Source organism: Lissotriton helveticus (assembly GCF_964261635.1).
Source record: "Lissotriton helveticus chromosome 1_1 unlocalized genomic scaffold, aLisHel1.1 SUPER_1_unloc_16, whole genome shotgun sequence".
Classification (NCBI taxonomy): domain Eukaryota; kingdom Metazoa; phylum Chordata; class Amphibia; order Caudata; family Salamandridae; genus Lissotriton; species Lissotriton helveticus.
In genome coordinates, this window is record NW_027611655.1 from 2,812,864 (window position 1) to 2,830,639 (window position 17,776).

Below are 17,776 nucleotides of genomic sequence, written 5' to 3' on the forward strand. Positions count from 1 at the left end.
GTGGTCATATCCTTGACCCGGTGTTCACTAACCTCCAATTGGTCGAGGTCTCTCCTCCTAGACCCATGGGATGGAGTGATCACCATCTTATCGAGCTTTGTGTTACTATGGTAACACGCTTTACAGGGAAGCCTGATAAAACATCTTTCAGGCGCCCCTGGAAAAAGCTCAAACTAGAGGACCTCCACCGTCTTTTGGCCACCACTCCTCCGGTTCTTAAAGATGACGTTGCAACTGGTTACAACATCTTCTGCGCCTGGATTGTTCAAGCGCTTGATGCACTCATTCCGGCCAAATGGAGCAGAAATCGCTCTTCTCAACCTAACCCCTGGTACTCGGAGGCACTCAGGCGGATTAAAGCCACTTGCCGTCAAGCCGAAAGAGCGTGGAGGAAAAACTATGACAGAGATCTAAAGGCACATTACCTGGCTAGGGTTAAGACGTATCATAGAGCTGTCTGCCGGGCCCGGGCTGACTACTATGCTGGAGAGTTCCAGGCTAGCTCCAATCTGGTCTTCAAGGTCTTGAAGGAGCTCACAGCGAACAGACTTCCTACTACGGAGATTTGCTCTCTTGCTCACTGTGAGTTGTTAGCTAGCTTCTTTGTGGAGAAGGTAAACACCATCTATCGCTCTTTTCCTAAAGCTGATTCTGACAGTACGACCTTTACATTGCGTACATCACAGTGCTTGGCTACGCTTCCCATATCGTCGGAACTGGAGTTTAATCTCCTAGCGGCCAAGGTTAAGTCTGGTTCGCCGGATGACCCTTTGAGACCGGCCCAGTTTCTGGACTCGGCGTCTATTTGCCTCCCACCGATCCGACAACTGGTGGATCAATCCCTTACCACCGGATCAGTGCCACCTAGTTGGAAGGCGGCCTGTGTAATGCCCATCATAAAGAAGCCGGGACTGGATCCAGTGAAGCCGGAGAGTTATCGACCTATCTCCCTTCTTCCATAGGTGACAAAGATCACAGAGGCCCATGTGAATAACATCTTAACGAAACATCTGACCTCTGCACACCTGCTGGATCCCACACAGAATGGTTTTAGATCTGGCCATAGTACAGAGACGGCACTCCTATATATGGTTGAACATCTCCGCTCTGTACTGGATGCAGGACAAACGGCGGCACTGATCTTATTAGACCTAAGTGCCGCCTTTGACACTGTATCCCATACCATTCTTATCCGCAGGCTTGGTGAGGCGGGCATATCTGGCAAGGCGTTGGCTTGGTTCCAATCGTTTCTCTCGGAACGATCCTTTCAGGTAGTAGTGCCACCGTTCAGATCAAAACCTCACGCCATTACTCAAGGAGTTCCGCAAGGTTCGGCGTTGAGCCCCACTCTTTTCAACTTATACGTCCAACCTTTGGCGGCGGTTGCGAAGAGTTGGGGTCTCACAATGGTATCTTACGCCGATGATACCCAGCTGGCAGTGGTTCTCAATGGGGACTCTGACCAATCGGCATCAAACTTTGCGGATGGTTTGAGGGCTGTTGCTGGCTGGCTTACCACCAACTGTTTACAGCTCAACGCCCTCAAAACCGAGGTGATGGTGTTAGGGAAACATCCAGATCTGTGGGGCGCGAGCTGGTGGCCTAACGAGTTGGGACCCCCCCCTAAACCGGTCGCCGAACTTAAAAATCTTGGCGTGTGGCTGGATTCCAAACTCACCTTAAGAAGGTGGCATCTACATGCTTCGGCATCTTGCGTGGTTTGAGGCCTATCCTCAAATTGTTTGATGCCCCCACTCGCCAGTTGGTGATTCAAGCCAGCATTGCATCAAGGCTCGACTACGCAAGTTCACTGTTTTTGGGTGCCAATCAGGCGGAGGTCCTGCGACTCCAACGGGTGCAGAACGCGGCTGCCAGGGCTCTGGTAGGCCTGCCACGGTTCTGTTCAGCCCGCAGCACAATCTGTAAATTACATTGGCTGCCAGTAATCAGGCGCATAGAGTTTAAGACTCTGTGTTTCTCGTTCAAAATCCTCAAAACCGACACCCCTACCATTCTCCAGCATCTTCTGACCCTGTATACGCCATCTCGTAGCCTTCGCTCTGCGGGTCAAAATTTAGCACTTGTTCCGCGTTTTAAAAAAAGTAGACTAGGTGGTCGTTCTTTTACTGTGTTGGCCGCCAGGCTATGGAATGCGCTTCCTGCGCACATTCAAGCCTTAGAAGATCTTTTAGTTTTCAGGAAGGCTGTTAAAACGTATCTCTTTCCCCTGTCTTATTAATATTCTCTGACCTTTTTTTACTCTGTTAGTTATGTGGCCTTTTCAGCTATAGCGCCGGGACGCCCCTTCGCTGGGGCAGCTGTGCGCTCAAAAATACTAAGTAACATAACATAACATAACATACAATAAAATGTAAAAACAAGTTATTGTTAAAGAAAAAATAGATGATAAAACAAAAGATCAAGAAGTGATAAACCTATGCTCGACACAATCAACAATGACAGACGCAGCTCCGGAAGTTCATTTATCAAAAAGACAGAGGAAAAAACAACAGAAAGCAAGAAATAAAGCTTCTAAAAGTATTTTAAAAAACTAATGCATCAGATATAGTGAGATTGAACACTGGAAACAACCATGACTAAACATCATATTGTGAAGGTAAGGGTAAACAAATGTCTCCAACAAAACCCTTCTACCCTCTATTTAATAAGGATCTATCGGAGGTACAAGCAGTTATGAAAAATAAATGCTTAAACAAGCAAGCTGATAGTATAAAAATGAGAGAGAATGGGAACATTCAGTCCTTAGAAAAGCTGCAAGTGTAGGAATGTAATAAACAGGTGGAGAATAAGCCATCACAATTGGAAACAAATAGAGCAAAGAGTGAGAGTATCAGAGGGGATGAAACGAATAGAGATTTGTTAAAAACCTGGAAGGATATTAAATTACCACAAGATCTGGGAACCGAAACGAAGCAGTTACATAAACATCGACAATCATGGTCTCAAACTGTTAGTAATCATAATGGAAGGTTAATTGAGCATGCTCAAGGTGAAAATAGCCTGGAACAAATTAAATTAAATAACCCAGATCAAAAAGGAGTGGTGCAGGTAATTTTTGCGATGGAATATAAATCTAGGGGTAATAATGATATCTTGACTCGTGGGAACATATTAAAATTGTGTAATGCAGTACCCTCATTAAAGGAAATTAAATGTACCGACATAGAATCCATTGAATTCCTCACAATCAAGAATAATCGCGAATCGATATTAGTAATTTGGACATCTTCTACTGCCGCACAGCCTTATTATGCAAGAACATAATCGCTTTCAGGACTTGGGAATAAAAATAACAACTCCCCTGCAACGTCCTTTTGTTTCAACAAAATTAAAAAATCATAACCAAATGAGAACCGAGAATAATAAGAAATACTCAATATTAAAAAAAAACATAGGTATGACCAACGGGCATCTTTTAAAATCATTAGAGGAAAAAATAGGAGACCTATTATTTGACACTGTCAAATTAGGTTGGCTAACAGCAGCCCTCCATAATGTCAGGCAGGATTGACATCTACAATCTGAAGTTCCTTTAAGGGGGCCAACAATTATGAATGAAAGGCTCAGATTATGTTCGTGGAATATAAATGGGGTTCAAGCAAAGATTCAGAATAACCAACTAGCTACTTTGTGCTGTTTTCAAATCATTTGTTTACAAGAGACTTGGGCTTTAGTTCCTTTTAGATTGGAAGGGTATAGGGTTATTACTCATTAGCTAAGAGAACAAGTAACTATGGCAGACCTTGTGGGGGTTTGGCTATTTTTATATCAACTGAGCTAAAAATGGAAAGTGAAATGGACGTCCCAAGTCAAAAGGATTATCTAATTGTCAAAATATGATACAAAGAACAAAATATAATTAAATCTCTTGTAGTAATCAACGTATATAATTACGAAGAACAATGGCGACCAATTTGACAATTATGATATTGCAGCAACTGGACAATGACATTCAACCTGAGATTATTATTACCGGTGATTATAACATGAATATGCTATGGTCTTACGATAGAGATGTTGAAATACAATGGCAAAATTACTTATGGTCAATTCCATAAGTAATTTTGCCATATCCAATGTTGATTTTCATCAACAATGGATATGAGGGATCATCTATCAAAAAGATAGAGGAAAAAACAACGGAAAGCAAGAAATAAAGCTTCTAATAGTATAAAAAATACAAATGCATCAGGTATAGTGAGATTGAACACTGGAAACAATCATGACCAAATATCATATTGTGAAGGTGAGGGTAAACAAATATCTCCAACAAAACCCTTTTACCCTCTATTTAATAAGGATCTATCGGAGGTACAAGCAGTTATGAAAAATTATTGCCTAAACAATCAAGCTGCTAATATAAAAATGATAGAGAATGGGAAAATTCAGTCCTTAGAAATGCTGCAAGTGGAAATAAGCCATCACAATTGGAAACAAATAGAGCAAAGAGGAAGAGTATCGGAGGGGATGAAACGAACAGAGATTTGTTAAAAACCTGGAAGGATATTAAATTACCACAAGATCTGGAAACCGAAACAAAGCAGTTACATAAACATCGACAATCATTGTCTCAAACTGTTAGTAAGAATAATGGAAGGTTAATTGAGCATGCTCAAGGTGAAAATAGCCTGCAACAAATTAAATTAAATAACCCCGATCAAAAAGAAGGAGTGGTGCAGGTAATTTTTGCGATGGAATATAAATCTAGGGGTAATAATGAAACAACTTGCAAACATCCGGACCCAACACAAGATGGCAGGAGTATGCAAAGCATGTGCATCTACAGCATACATGCCTCGAACAGAGGATTAATGGCCCCAAATCCCTGCCGTGGTATCTTGTCATGTTGTGGCTGAGTGTGCCATGTGATGTGCAGGCTATAGTGCTTGGTGTGATTTGGTCATTTTTGACAAGGTGGAGTGCTGAATGGTTTGGCAAATTTTGATTTTCTTTGTTTTTGGGATCGTGTGATATAGTGCAGTACCTACCGTATGATGTAAATAAATTACATTGCTAATATACCATAAGGATGTGGGGTGAGTGTTATTAGGGCCGAAACCTTGCTGATTATATGCAGAATAACAGATCTGGGAGGTCACTACTGACTAGAGAGGTTAGCCGCTGCACAGGTCTTGGGCATTGATCCTATTGAAGATAATATGTGACGGGCACTGGTGACTGGAGCTGGCTAGCAACAACGCTGGCCTCTGGTATTTATTACAAGCAGTGTAACAAACATGTCAATATTGACTGAAACTGGTTGGCAGTAGAGTTGACCTCTGGTTTTGAATATTTGCAGGATTTAAGGTACAGGGGTCACTACTGACTGGAGTAACTTAGCAGGATAATAGGTCTCAGGGAGCCAATACTGACTGAAGCTGGTTAGTATGATCACTAGTCCCAAGGTGCTACTAAAGACTCAAGTTGGCTAGAATGATAACAGGTCCCAGGGGCCAGTACTAACAGGAGCTGGCTAGTAGGCTTACATACAGGTCCAAGGGGCCACTACTGACTGGAGCTAGCTAAAAGAATAACAGTCCCAAGGATGGTGGGGTGCGAGTGGCACCAGTGACCGGAGTTGGCTAGAAGCATTGACAACATTTGCTATTGATTAAATACAGGATTCCAGGTCACAGGAGGCACTGCTGAACACAGCTGGATAGCAGCAGTGGTGGCCACTGGGAAGAAGGAATTGAGAAAACATAACTGGATATACTGGTTTCTTCAATACCGATAATTGTTTACACATCATACACATCAATGCCACAACCTGCATTGATATATTACATTACCAAATTACAATATTCTTATATTAATTTGATGTGTCTGTTTGCCTTAATATGCCTGCAAAGTTATATGATTCTATTAGGGCCCAGAACCATTTTATTTAGTGATGTCCAACTGCACACTTTCCTGTATCTTGTAGTAAATTGAATATTGACAAACAGAAGTGTTATTTTCAGAAACAGTGAATTCTGCAGCTTGTCTGTGTATCTTTTATCTGCACCTTACGGACTCCTCACATTCCTCTCGAGAGAAGATCCTGCCTCCTACTCATTAGTTTCATTTCAGTAACTGTTTCTATCACGTGTTCATGTTTCATTGACTTGTATTAGGAGAAAAGTGTATAAAAATACTTTGTGTAGCATTAGCATTATATACTCCAACTTGCTTTAGGGTGGATGCTCTCGTCCATTGCAAAGACAATTGTTTGCTTGGCCTTTTGCTATTTTTGCATTAAATGTACGATAGATTTGTTGGCCTCCAGGTGTGTTGTGTTTTATTTTACATATCATAAAAGATGACGAGGAAAATGACAGTCCAGTATACACATTCTTCTTATAATTCAACTCACAGTATGCTGTACTAGAGGTTCAGTCCCACAGAAATAATCTCTAACTGAACGCCCTAGGAAGCATGTGCTTTTCAAACCAGTTGCCTTCTGATACGCTGTCCTCGCTATTGGATAAGTCAGTTTGTCCTGAATTTTAGGAGGGTTACTTATCTAGTGCACTCTGTTAAACAGTGCTCACCTGTGGTAGTAAGATGTTAATAGGCACCTAATCACCTATGCACAGTGCAGGGCTTTGAGTTACAGAGCTCCTCACGCGGTGGAGAAGATTAGGTCACATTTACCCATTTTCCCATATTTGGTCCTGATGAAATACCAACAGATTGCTCCACAAGGCATGAAAAATGTTGACCTGAAGTATAGACTCCAGCTTACCAGCAGGTCCATAGGTGATCGACACATTCACACAGTGATAGGTGCCATTAGTTCCTCAATTTCTCTGCCACTATTTTTAATCTTAACATGGACTAGTATGATCACATTAACTATATTGCGGCAACTGGTCGATAGCTGATCTTATATTCAGACTTTCACCAATCTCACATCTTATGACACAACATCCTCTGTCCTACTATGCTCATCCGGCATACTTTATAAAAGATGTCCGACAAAATGCCCTCTGGTGGTGCCCGCCAGGCATTGTAGCGCCGGCCTGGTGAGGAGTATAGCCCAATGATGAAGCATGTCACCTGCAGGTGAGTGAACGCAACTTGTCTTAAAATCACATGCTTCCTAGGGTGTCTGCGTTCAGTTACAGATAATGACTCTGGGACTGAACCTCCGGAACAGTATACTGTGATTTGATTGTGTTTTATTTCAACAAATGTACATAGCAGATATTGGCGCTTGCTTGTTTCACACAAATTATCGGATACCTGCCTCAGAGCCCACTTCTTACTGACGACAATGGGGTTATCATGCTGCTGCTACAAGCTCCTTACCTGTGCGAGTTATCGGGAACGATGCAGGGGCAGAACCAAACCAGCCACACATGGAGATCAATGACAAATACTGAAGATTTAACAGAGCTTCCAAGCTGGTGACCATTACTTAATTGATACTGAAAATAAAAGACACGTTTTTAGTATTCAGGTGACTCATGACCATAAAAAACAAAGGATATAAATCAATATTGTCTCAAATACTTAAAAAATGGAACTGGATGTGCTGAATCAGATGTTGCCCCAGGTCATGCATGACACCTTCCGCCAATATTGCTTATGGGACTTGTAGTTTTGTTTTTCTCATTAAAAGGATGGGTTCTAAAGTCAAAGTGTTCTAAGCGATGTTGGTGAAAATCAGAGGCCTGAGTGAGGGTGAAGCAGGCTCTGCTCTGCTTAGCAGTGAGATGAATGACAGTTCTCCAGCCCTTCCATTATTTGATCTATAGAGGCTGTCGGCCATTCATATTTTTTTGCAGCGACAAAGAAACTTTTATTGCAGCTTGTGCCAACTGAAGAGATAAAACCCCTGGACGTGTTTAATTAACTACTGACAAACATGAACAACCAAGAACATGAGTTTCTGGAAAACTATCAAGCACCCAATCAGAATCAGTCGCCCTTCACACCCAGGAATTCTTGAGGCTTTGGAGAGGGTGAATTGCACTACATCGACTCAAAGCTCACTTCTCAGGGATGTACTGAAATGTCAGCATCATGGCACACTTAGCCAGCTCTTCACCTCCTCCGCCTCAAACTGTTGACCAGCTATCAGGGCAAACGAGCCTGCAGCAAAGCATCGCTGGCTTGGTTCGACACCGGACCGGACCAACTCCATACTCCTCCAAGTCAGCAAGCACTCTGGTCGAGCCAGTCCTAACCCCACATGAATGTTCCCCATCACAACTGTTTTAATGGTACTAAGTTATGTTTCTGCCAAATGTACGAGTCAAAAAATGAAAGGCTTTACATGAAGTGCTGAAAGAGAAATCATTAGTTTTTCAATATTTCTGAGTCTGCCACAGTACACAGGAGCATTATACCTCTACAGCAGCAAATCATGCATGTGCCCTGTAGAAAGCACGTTTGAATGAAACATGTAAGGCATTGCAGCCAAAGATCTGTGGTGCAACATCATAGCAGAGTACAAGATAACTTGTGTTATTATTCCAGCAGAAAGAAATGCCATTCCTAATGGTTACGTCATTTTAAAGACAGTGCCAGGAAAATGTGTGGTCAGTGTTGTTCTTCTGCCTGTTAAAAGACTATCACCATTAATGTGTCAGGAAATAAAATTCCATGAGAATTCCTACTCTTTGGCAGGGTGCTGCCTGCCACTATATTGCAGGTTACTTCCAACATAATCTGATTTATACATACATACTCCAGGGTTCTGCCATCTACCGGGTCTGAACACAGCAGTCTGGAGCCACTCAGGAAGGAGGTAAGCTCTTCATTTCATCTTAAGCCCTTAGGTTACATTCACAGCCTGATGGGTCCGGAGAACTTTATCCTCGCTCTAACTATACCGAGCAGATGGACTTAGCCCAACATAGGCTGTGTTGTGTGCTGGGTGATGCCTGGCATCTTATTATCGTTGGCGGGAGAATGAAGTTCTGATAGGAGCTGCTACAAGAAGAGCAGAGAAACAGGACCACAGATCGCCACAGAGCGACAACTGCCCAGAAGCTGAAGAAAGAACTCTGGAACAACAAACCTCCTACACCCTGGAGATTCTCCAAGATAAGCAAATGATGGTAATGAAATGCAAACTGCAGCATTAAGGTCACACACTACAACATCATTCCCTTTAAACCAAAGGTAACAGCCTACAAGAAAAAACTAAACAAAAAGCAACAAAACTATAAAATGCATTTCCAAATGCTGCAAAAAAGAAACAGTTAATACAAATGAACAATATTAAACTTTTTTGGTACCTTAGTAATGTGCTTACTTCTAAGCTTCACTCCATCTGCAGCAATAACGCTCTGAAAGGAGAAATTACTGCTGTGAGCCTCAGAGTCTTTAGTGTTACTGGTCTCAGTCACGAAGACTATGGTGTCGGAAGATAACTTTCTCTTATTTGGCTTTATAGTTCCACCAGTCACGGCATTGCTTTTAGCAGACACGCTACTGTCGGCAGCATCATAACTTCAGGCAGACCAGCAATTCGGATATCACCACTCATATTGGGTGAATATTCAACAAGTATGGTCTCGGCTTACCAAGTAGAACAAAATAATTGGGTCTCATAACCATACTCAGAGCCGCGCCTACTATTAAAGTATGCAAATCTACAATGATTGGCGAAAATGCGCTGCAATTTTATCTGTGGAGCACTACTAACAAGCATTTGCAATGCAATAGGTCTTGCCTTTGCGAACTTATAAGTGTTTAGCCAGAGATATTCTGCTCTGGGAAGCACGCTCTTGCAAAGTTACACTGGCTGCCCATCAAAGAGCGCATCCTTTTCAAAGCTATGTGCTTCGCCCATCGAATTGCCCAAGGGAAAGGACCACCCTACCTAAAAAAGCTTCTAGCTATCCATCGCCCCAAACGTAATCTGAGGTCCTTGGGGAGCATGGTGTTCTCAGTGCCCCGTATCTTTAAAGCAAGAATGGGAGGCCGTTCACTTTGCTATCTGGCGGCCACTCACTGGAACAAACTCCCCTTAGAATTGCGTATGGAACCCTCCGAAAGGAGGTTTCGCCTGAGGCTAAAAACACATCTCTTCCCCAGAAGTTAGGAGATGGCGCTTAGCTGTCCAGTTTAATTGTTCTTTTGGTGGGCTTGTTTTTAGAATGGAATGTATCCACAGCGCGGGGACACACTGTCTTGAGTGTAACCATGCTCTTTATAAATGGTTTTATTATTATTATTGTTATTTTAGATATTGACTTTACCTATGTCTGTACAGCACAGCTTAAAGAAGTTTGCAGCATGCTGAAAAGTTATAAAAAAGAAGCGTCAGAAGCATTTTTGTTACCTTAGATATGACCAAAAAACATTATGTACAACTAAACGACCATATTGCTCTGTCCAACGCCCTGAGGGATATCGCTGCCTCTGACTTGTGGGAGTGCTGTGATCGTTCGTCTTGCCCCCTGGTCTCCAGCCCACTTCTCGCGGCCCCCGCTCCGCGGGCGCCGCTCGAGAGAGGAGACATTGCTGCAAAGAGACTCACCCCGGACCCCTGCGGGACTGCGAGGACCAGCGGGCAGTGCGTAGCTCAATCTGCCGCAGCTGGTCCTCTTCCCGCCCACACCTCCCGGATCAACTAAAGCGCCGTGCAGACCCCACTTCGGCGGATTGCTCTGTCCAACGCGCTGGGGGATATCGCTGCCTCTGACTTGTGGGAGTGCTGTGCTCGTTCGTCTTGCCCCCTGGTCTCCAGCCCACTTCTCACGGCCCCAGCTCCGCGGGTGCTGCTCGAGAGAGGAGACATTGCTGCAAAAAGACTCACCCCAGACCCCTGCGGGACTGCGAGGACCAGCGGGCGGTGCGTGGCTCAATCTGCCGCAGCTGGTCCTCTTCCCGCCCACACCTCCCGGATCAACTAAAGCGCCGTGCAGACCTCACTTCGGCGGATTGCTCTGTCCAACGGGCTGAGGGATATCTCTGCCTCTGACTTGTGGGAGTGATGTGCTCGTTCGTCTTGCCCCCTGGTCTCCAGCCCACTTCTCGCGGGCGCCGCTCGAGAGAGGAGACATTGCTGCAAAGAAGCTCATCCCGGACACCTGCGGGACTGCGAGGACCAGCGGGCAGTGCGTGGCTCAATCTGCCGCAGCTGGTCCTCTTCCTGCCCCCACCTCCCGGATCAACTAAAGTGCCGTGCAGACCTCACTTCGGCGGATTGCTCTGTCCAATGCGCTGAGGGATTTCGCTGCCTCTGACTTGTGGGAGTGCTGTGCTCATTCGTCTTGCCCCCTGGTCTCCAGCCCACTTCTCGCGGCCCCCGCTCCGCGGGAGCCGCTCGATAGAGGAGACATTGCTGCAAAGAGACTCACCCCGGACCTCTGTGGGACTGCGAGGACCAGCGGGCAGTGCGTGGCTCAATCTGCCACAGCTGGTCTTCTTCCCGCCCACACCTCCCGGATCAACTAAAGCGCCGTGCAGACCCCACTTCGGCGGATTGCTCTTTCCAACGCGCTGAGGGATATCGCTGCCTCTGACTTGTGGGAGTGCTGTGCTCGTTCGTCTTGCCCCCTGGTCTCCAGCCCACTTCTCGCGGCCTGCGCTCCGCGGGCACCGCTCGAGAAAGGAGACATTGCTGCAAAGAGACTCACCCCGGACCCCTGCGGGACTGCGAGGACCAGCAAACAGTGCGTGGCTCAATCTGCTGCAGCTGGTCCTCTTCCTGCCCACACCTCCTAATCTGATTTCATTGTCCAGAGCCTCGCGCACGCGGGACGCGGGCGGGCAAGCCGGGCTAAGCCAGGGCAAAGGGCGGGCCCTCTTAGGCCCTCACAGGCCGGAGGAGGCCGGGCTGGGCCTCCCCCCTTTGATGTGCTATCCACGGCGAAGATTGACTGACTGTTAGAATGCGTACTTGTTTCCATTAACCAGATCCATCTACGCTTTTACATGGTATATTTGACTAACTGAGTATTGTGTAATGTGTGTTTACAGCTTGGTCTGCGATTATATTATAGCTTAAGTGTGTTTTGGTTAGGTATCCACAGCATTAAGTTGGCATAATGACCTCACCTGCCCCCATAGTAACATCCTCAGTGGGTGGAGGAGAAAAACAAGGGACATTAGACAATTATTTCATCAGGGCTGCTACAGGAACTGATAGGGACATCGAGTTCAAGTTCAAGTTCAAGTTCAGAAATTTATATAGCGCACTACTCACCCAGAGGGTCTCAAGGCGCTTGGGGGCGGGTGTTTTTACTTATCGAATATCCACGTTTTTAGTTGCTTTCTGAAGGAGAGGTGGTTCTGAGTAAGGCGGAGGTGGGTGGGGAGAGAATTCCAGGTCTTGGCCGCTAAGTAGGGGAAGGATCTTCCCCCCATGGTGGATCTGTGGATGCGCGGAATTGCGGCGAGGGCTTGGTTGGCTGATCGTAGTTGGCGGGTGGGGGTGTAGAAGGACAGTCGCGTGTTGAGGCATTCGGGTCCTAGATCGTAGAGGGCTTTGTGTGCGTGGGTGAGGAGACGGAACGTTATTCTCTTGTTGACGGGGAGCCAGTGGAGATCTTTCAGGTGACCGGAAATGTGAGCTTGACGAGGGATGTCCAATATGAGTCTGGCTGAGGCGTTTTGGATGCGTTGAAGTTTTTTCTGTAGTTTGGTTATGGTTCCGGCGTAAAGGGTGTTTCCGTAATCCAGTTGGTTGGTGAGCAGTGCGTGGGTGTCTTTCTTGTTTCTGTGGGGATCCAACGGAAGACTTTTTTGAGCATGCGTAGGATGTTAAAGCAGGATGATGAAACTGCATTGGCTTGTCTGGTCATCGAGAGGGAGGAGTCCAGGATGAAGCCCAGGTTACGTGCAGGATTCGTAGGTTTGGGTGCGGTACCCAGGGCTGGTGGCCACCAAGAGTCATCCCAGGCAGAGGGCGATGAGTCTAAGATGAGGACTTCTGTTTTTTCCGAGTTTAGTTTTAGACAGCTGTTCTTCATCCACTCGGCTACTTCTTTCATTCCTTCATGTAGGTTGGTTTTGGCGGTGTTTGGGTCTTTGGTGAGAGAGAGGATCAGCTGGGTGTCGTCTGCGTAGGAGATGATGTTGAGGTTGTGTTGGCGCGCGATGGATGAGAGGGGACTCATGTATACGTTGAAGAGGGTGGGACTGAGTGATGATCCTTGTGGTACGCCGCAGATGACTTCAGTGGCCTCTGATCTAAAAGGGGGGAGGCGGACTCTCTGCGTTATTCTGGCGAGGAACGAGATGATCCAGTCCAATGCGTTTCCTTGTATTCCGATGTTGCTGAGGCGTTGTATGAGGGTGCTATGACAGACTGTGTCGAAGGCTGCGGAGAGGTCAAGTAGGATGAGGGCAGCTGTTTCTCCATTGTCCAGAAGTGTTCGAATGTCGTCTGTTGCTGCGATGAGGGCGGTTTCGGTGCTGTGTCTGGCTCGGAAGCCGGACTGTGAGGGGTCGAGGGATTTGTTGGATTCCAGGAAGGTGGCGAGCTGGCTGTTGACAGCTTTCTCAATGACTTTGGCAGGGAATGGGAGGAGCGAGATGGGGCGGTAGTTCTTGAGTTCAGTGGGGTCTGCTGTGGGTTTCTTCAGAAGGGCGCTGAGTTTGGCATGTTTCCAGCTTTCCGGGAAGGTAGCGGAGTTGAAGGAACAGTTGATGACATCGCGGAGATGGGGTGCGATGATCGAGTCTGCTTTGTTGAAAATGTGGTGGGGATATCAGTCGGTTGGCGATCCTGAGTGGATGGAGTTCATCAGGCGGATGGTGTCTTCGGTGGTGGTTGGGTTCCAGGCGTAAAGGTTGTTAGAGTGCGGTGTTGGTGCGGGGGTGGGTGAAGTGGGCTGGTCTTCGGACTGGTTTTTGAAGCTGGTGTGTATGTCGGCGATTTTGTTGTGGAAGAAGGAGGATAGAGAGTCGCAGAGGTCTTGGGAGGGAGTGATGTCGTTGGTGCCGGCTGTGGGGTTGGTAAATTCTTTGACGATGTTGAATAGTTCCTTGCTGTTTTGGGCGTTGTTGTCAAGTCGAGCCTTGAATGCTGATTTCTTGGTGGATCAGATGAGTTGGTGGTGTTTGCGGGTAGCGTTCTTGAAGGAGGCCAGGTTGTCAGTGGTTGGATTTTTTCTCCAGGCTTTCTCGAGGGTACGACAGAGCTTCTTGGATTTCTTAATGTCGTTGTTGAACCATGGGGCTTTTTTGCTACCTTGGTTGATTTGATGGTATTTCAAGGGTGCTAGTTCGTCGGCACTGTGGGTGATCCATTGTGTGATGTTGGTGGCAGCTTGGTTTGGGTCCGATGATTTGGCAGGAGGGTTTTGGTGAAGCGATGTGAAGAGTTGGTCGGTGGTAATTTTGTTCCAGTTTCTTCGGGGGATAGGTTGTGGGGGGTTGTGGGTCGTGGTCTTTTTGTAGTTGAAGTGAACGCAGCTGTGGTCCGTCCAATGGAGAGCTGTGGTGTGATCGAAGGAGATGTGTTTGCTGGAGGTGAAGATAGGGTCGAGCGTGTGTCCGGCAAAGGTGGGTGGGGGTGTCAACAAGTTGTTTGAGTCCGAGATTGGCCCGTTTGTCCAGAAGGGTGGTGGTGCTGCTGTCGTTTTTCTTTTCCAGGTGGAAGTTGAGGTCTCCCAGTAGGATGTAGTTCTCGGAGGGGAGGGCATGTGGGCTGATGAAGTCAGTGATGTCTTCGCTGAATTGTGTGCGGGGTCCTGGTGGTCTGTAGATGAGGGTGCCTCTGAGGGTGGTCTTGGGGTCGGTGTGGATCTGGAAGTGAAGGTGTTCGGCGGTAGCAAGGAAGTCGTCGGAATTGGTCGTGATGCGGATGGCGTTTTTATGGACGATGGCGATGCCTCCTCCTGTTTGGTTGATGCGGTCCTTTCGGATGATCTTGTAGCCGTCCGGGATGGCTATGGCGATGTCGGGCGCTGATGAGGCGTTCATTCAGGTTTCTGTGAGGAAGGCAACGTCTGGAGATGTGGTGTCGATTAGGTTCCAGAGTTCGATGGAGTGTCTGTGGACCGAGCGGGTGTTGAGCAGGATGCAGTTTAGGTGGTTGGTGTTGTAGCTCAGTTTGCAGTTTGTGGATTTGGTGTGGGTTCTGGAGCAGTCGAATTTGCAGGAGAGGCAGGTGACGGGTCGGTGGGTGTGTCCTGGGGCAGCTTGGTAGCATGGAGGTGTGCGGCCGGGGTTAAGGGCTGAGAGGGTTGCGGCGTCGTATGTGAAGCGGCGGAATGGATTTTGTGGGGACCAGGGGGTCTGGCGCTGGGCATGGTCCGGGCACGGACGGGCGCAGACGGGCTTACCTTTGGCGCACCTTCGGCACACATGGGGCGCGACCGCTGCGCGTGAACGCTGCGCGTGAAAGTATCTGTCATATGTGGATTGTGGAGGGGGGAGGGGCGAGGGAGGAGCAGCTGGGAGGCGGGAGTGGGGTGGAGAGCCGGGCTGGGAGGACCAACAACAACAAACAAAATGGCAGCAAGCCCAAAAGCGATACAGGACGAGATTGGGGCACAACCTGGAATCGCTAATAAATAAATGGCCAGTGGCACCGGTACAATCAGGTACACATAGTTCTAGCAGGCAAAGCGAGCAGTGCACAATTTAGCAGTTAATGCCGAGCAGTCTATCACTATAGCGCTACGATCACAATATCATGAGGCACAATCAATAATTATAGTGAGCAGAGCGGGCAGTGCGCAATTTGACTAAGGCAATGAATTAGTCAGTCAGAAGCGCTACGATACCACTTCTAGCAGCAGGGAGCAGCGTGGGGAGCGACCGCTTCTGATCTATGCAGGACGGTCACAGCGTTAATGCAATCGAGTCGAGCCTTAACTTTAGTGGGAGGGAGGAGCAGCTGGGAGGCGGGAGTGGGGTGGAGAGCCGGGCTGGGAGGACCAACAACAACAAACAAAATGGCAGCAAGCCCAAAAGCGATACAGGACGAGATTGGGGCACAACCTGGAATCGCTAATAAATAAATGGCCAGTGGCGCCGGTACAATCAGGTACAAATAGTTCTAGCAGGCAAAGCGAGCAGTGCACAATTTAGCAGTTAATGCCGAGCAGTCTATCACTATAGCGCTACGATCACAATATCATGAGGCACAATCAATAATTATAATGAGCAGAGCTGGCAGTGCGCAATTCGACTAAGGCAATGAATTAGTCAGGCAGAAGCGCTACGATACCACTTCTAGCAGCAGGGAGCAGTGTGGGGAGCGACCTCTTCTGATCTAGGCAGGACGGTCACAGCGTTTATGAAATCGGGTCGAGCCTTAACTTTAATGGGAGGGAGGAGCAGCTGGGAGGCGGGAGTGGGGTGGAGAGCCGGGCTGGGAGGACCAACAACAACAAACAAAATGGCAGCAAGCCCAAAAGAGATACAGGACGAGATTGGGGCACAACCTGGAATCGCTAATAAATAAATGGCCAGTGGCACCGGTACAATCAGGTACAAATAGTTCTAGCAGGCAAAGCGAGCAGTGCACAATTTAGCAGTTAATGCCGAGCAGTCTATCACTATAGCGCTACGATCACAATATCATGAGGCACAATCAATAATTATAGTGAGCAGAGCGGGCAGTGCGCAATTCGACTAAGGCAATGAATTAGTCAGGCAGAAGCGCTACAATACCACTTCTAGCAGCAGGGAGAAGCGTGGGGAGCGACCGCTTCTGATCTAGGCAGGACGGTCACAGCGTTAATGCAATCGGGTCGAGCCTTAACTTTACATCGCACTCACTGAACGACGGGCCAAGAGACGTCGCTCCGTTGAGCTAATTAAGAACAAACGTTCATCTCTGGGCCCGCTACAGCTAGCCATGTCTCCGCTTCCCAGTATGTATTGCGAAAGCGAGGGTCCTGATACATCGCTTGGAGATAGCATTCCATTACTCTTCCAAGACATAACCCCTCCTCCTGATCTAAATAATGACATGCTCATAAACCTCTCTGTCTCTTCAGGTAGCATGACGCGAGAGGCAGAAGCCGTGGTAGATATAACGTTACCATTGGTAGAGACTGCTAAAAAACGTAATAAACCTTCAAAAAACCCACGACCACAAGGTCCTCCCCCGAAAAGAAGGAGAAAGGTGGGTAGTAGATCACAGAGAAACAAGATCAGTCTCATTGTTTTTGCTAAATCTATGAGCTCCTCATCTAATGCAATTACATTACCCGCACCAGCTATTGAATCACCCTTCCCATTACTAGATCCATCCGGTATTGATTTAATGGGAAGCATTGAAAAACTGGTCAGATCTCTCACATTGCCTTTAGTAGAGAGACTACAAAAAATAGCCCAACAGCTGGGGAACTTAGAACAGGCAATCGATGAAATCAAAGAAGGAATTAAGGGTGTTCCAGTGCCCCCACTAGTTTCCACAATTACCGTACCACCCCCAAACGTTATTGATCAAATGGTGGCTAAAACTACAAACCAAATTAACCCGAAAACCCCAAAACCAACGCCCTCCAAAACATCACGGCTGAAGGCGAAAAATAGTGATAAAGTGGCTCAGGTGGGTGGAAAACCTAATCCCCCTGGAAATCTTCAAAAACCTACCGGCCATGAAGATTCTGTGAGGCCATCCTTTCCTAAGAGGCACAACGTGGAACTGCCTCCGGAAGCAGCTCCACTTTTGGTGGTCCTTACTGGAGTCCCGGTTTTGGAGGATGGTAAAGATGGTAAGAATGAAAACCAAAACCAGTTAAAAAATAAAGTCATATTTTGGCTCAGGAAGAACCGACCGCTTCCTCCTAACGTGAATGGTGAAATTCTATACGTCAGGCGCCTTCCCTGGCTGGGTCCTAGTATAAAG

General features: G+C 47.0%; 1 long non-coding RNA gene across 1 annotated transcript in view; it reads right to left on the bottom strand.

The window, feature by feature from the left end:
* LOC144805619 (uncharacterized) overlaps positions 1 to 17,776 on the bottom strand; it is a 30,591-nt gene that overhangs the window by 10,547 nt on the left and 2,268 nt on the right. The window contains exon 2 of the long non-coding RNA XR_013605557.1: positions 7,315 to 7,433. This is a non-coding gene — a long non-coding RNA (uncharacterized LOC144805619). The remainder of the gene's footprint in view (positions 1 to 7,314; positions 7,434 to 17,776) is intronic.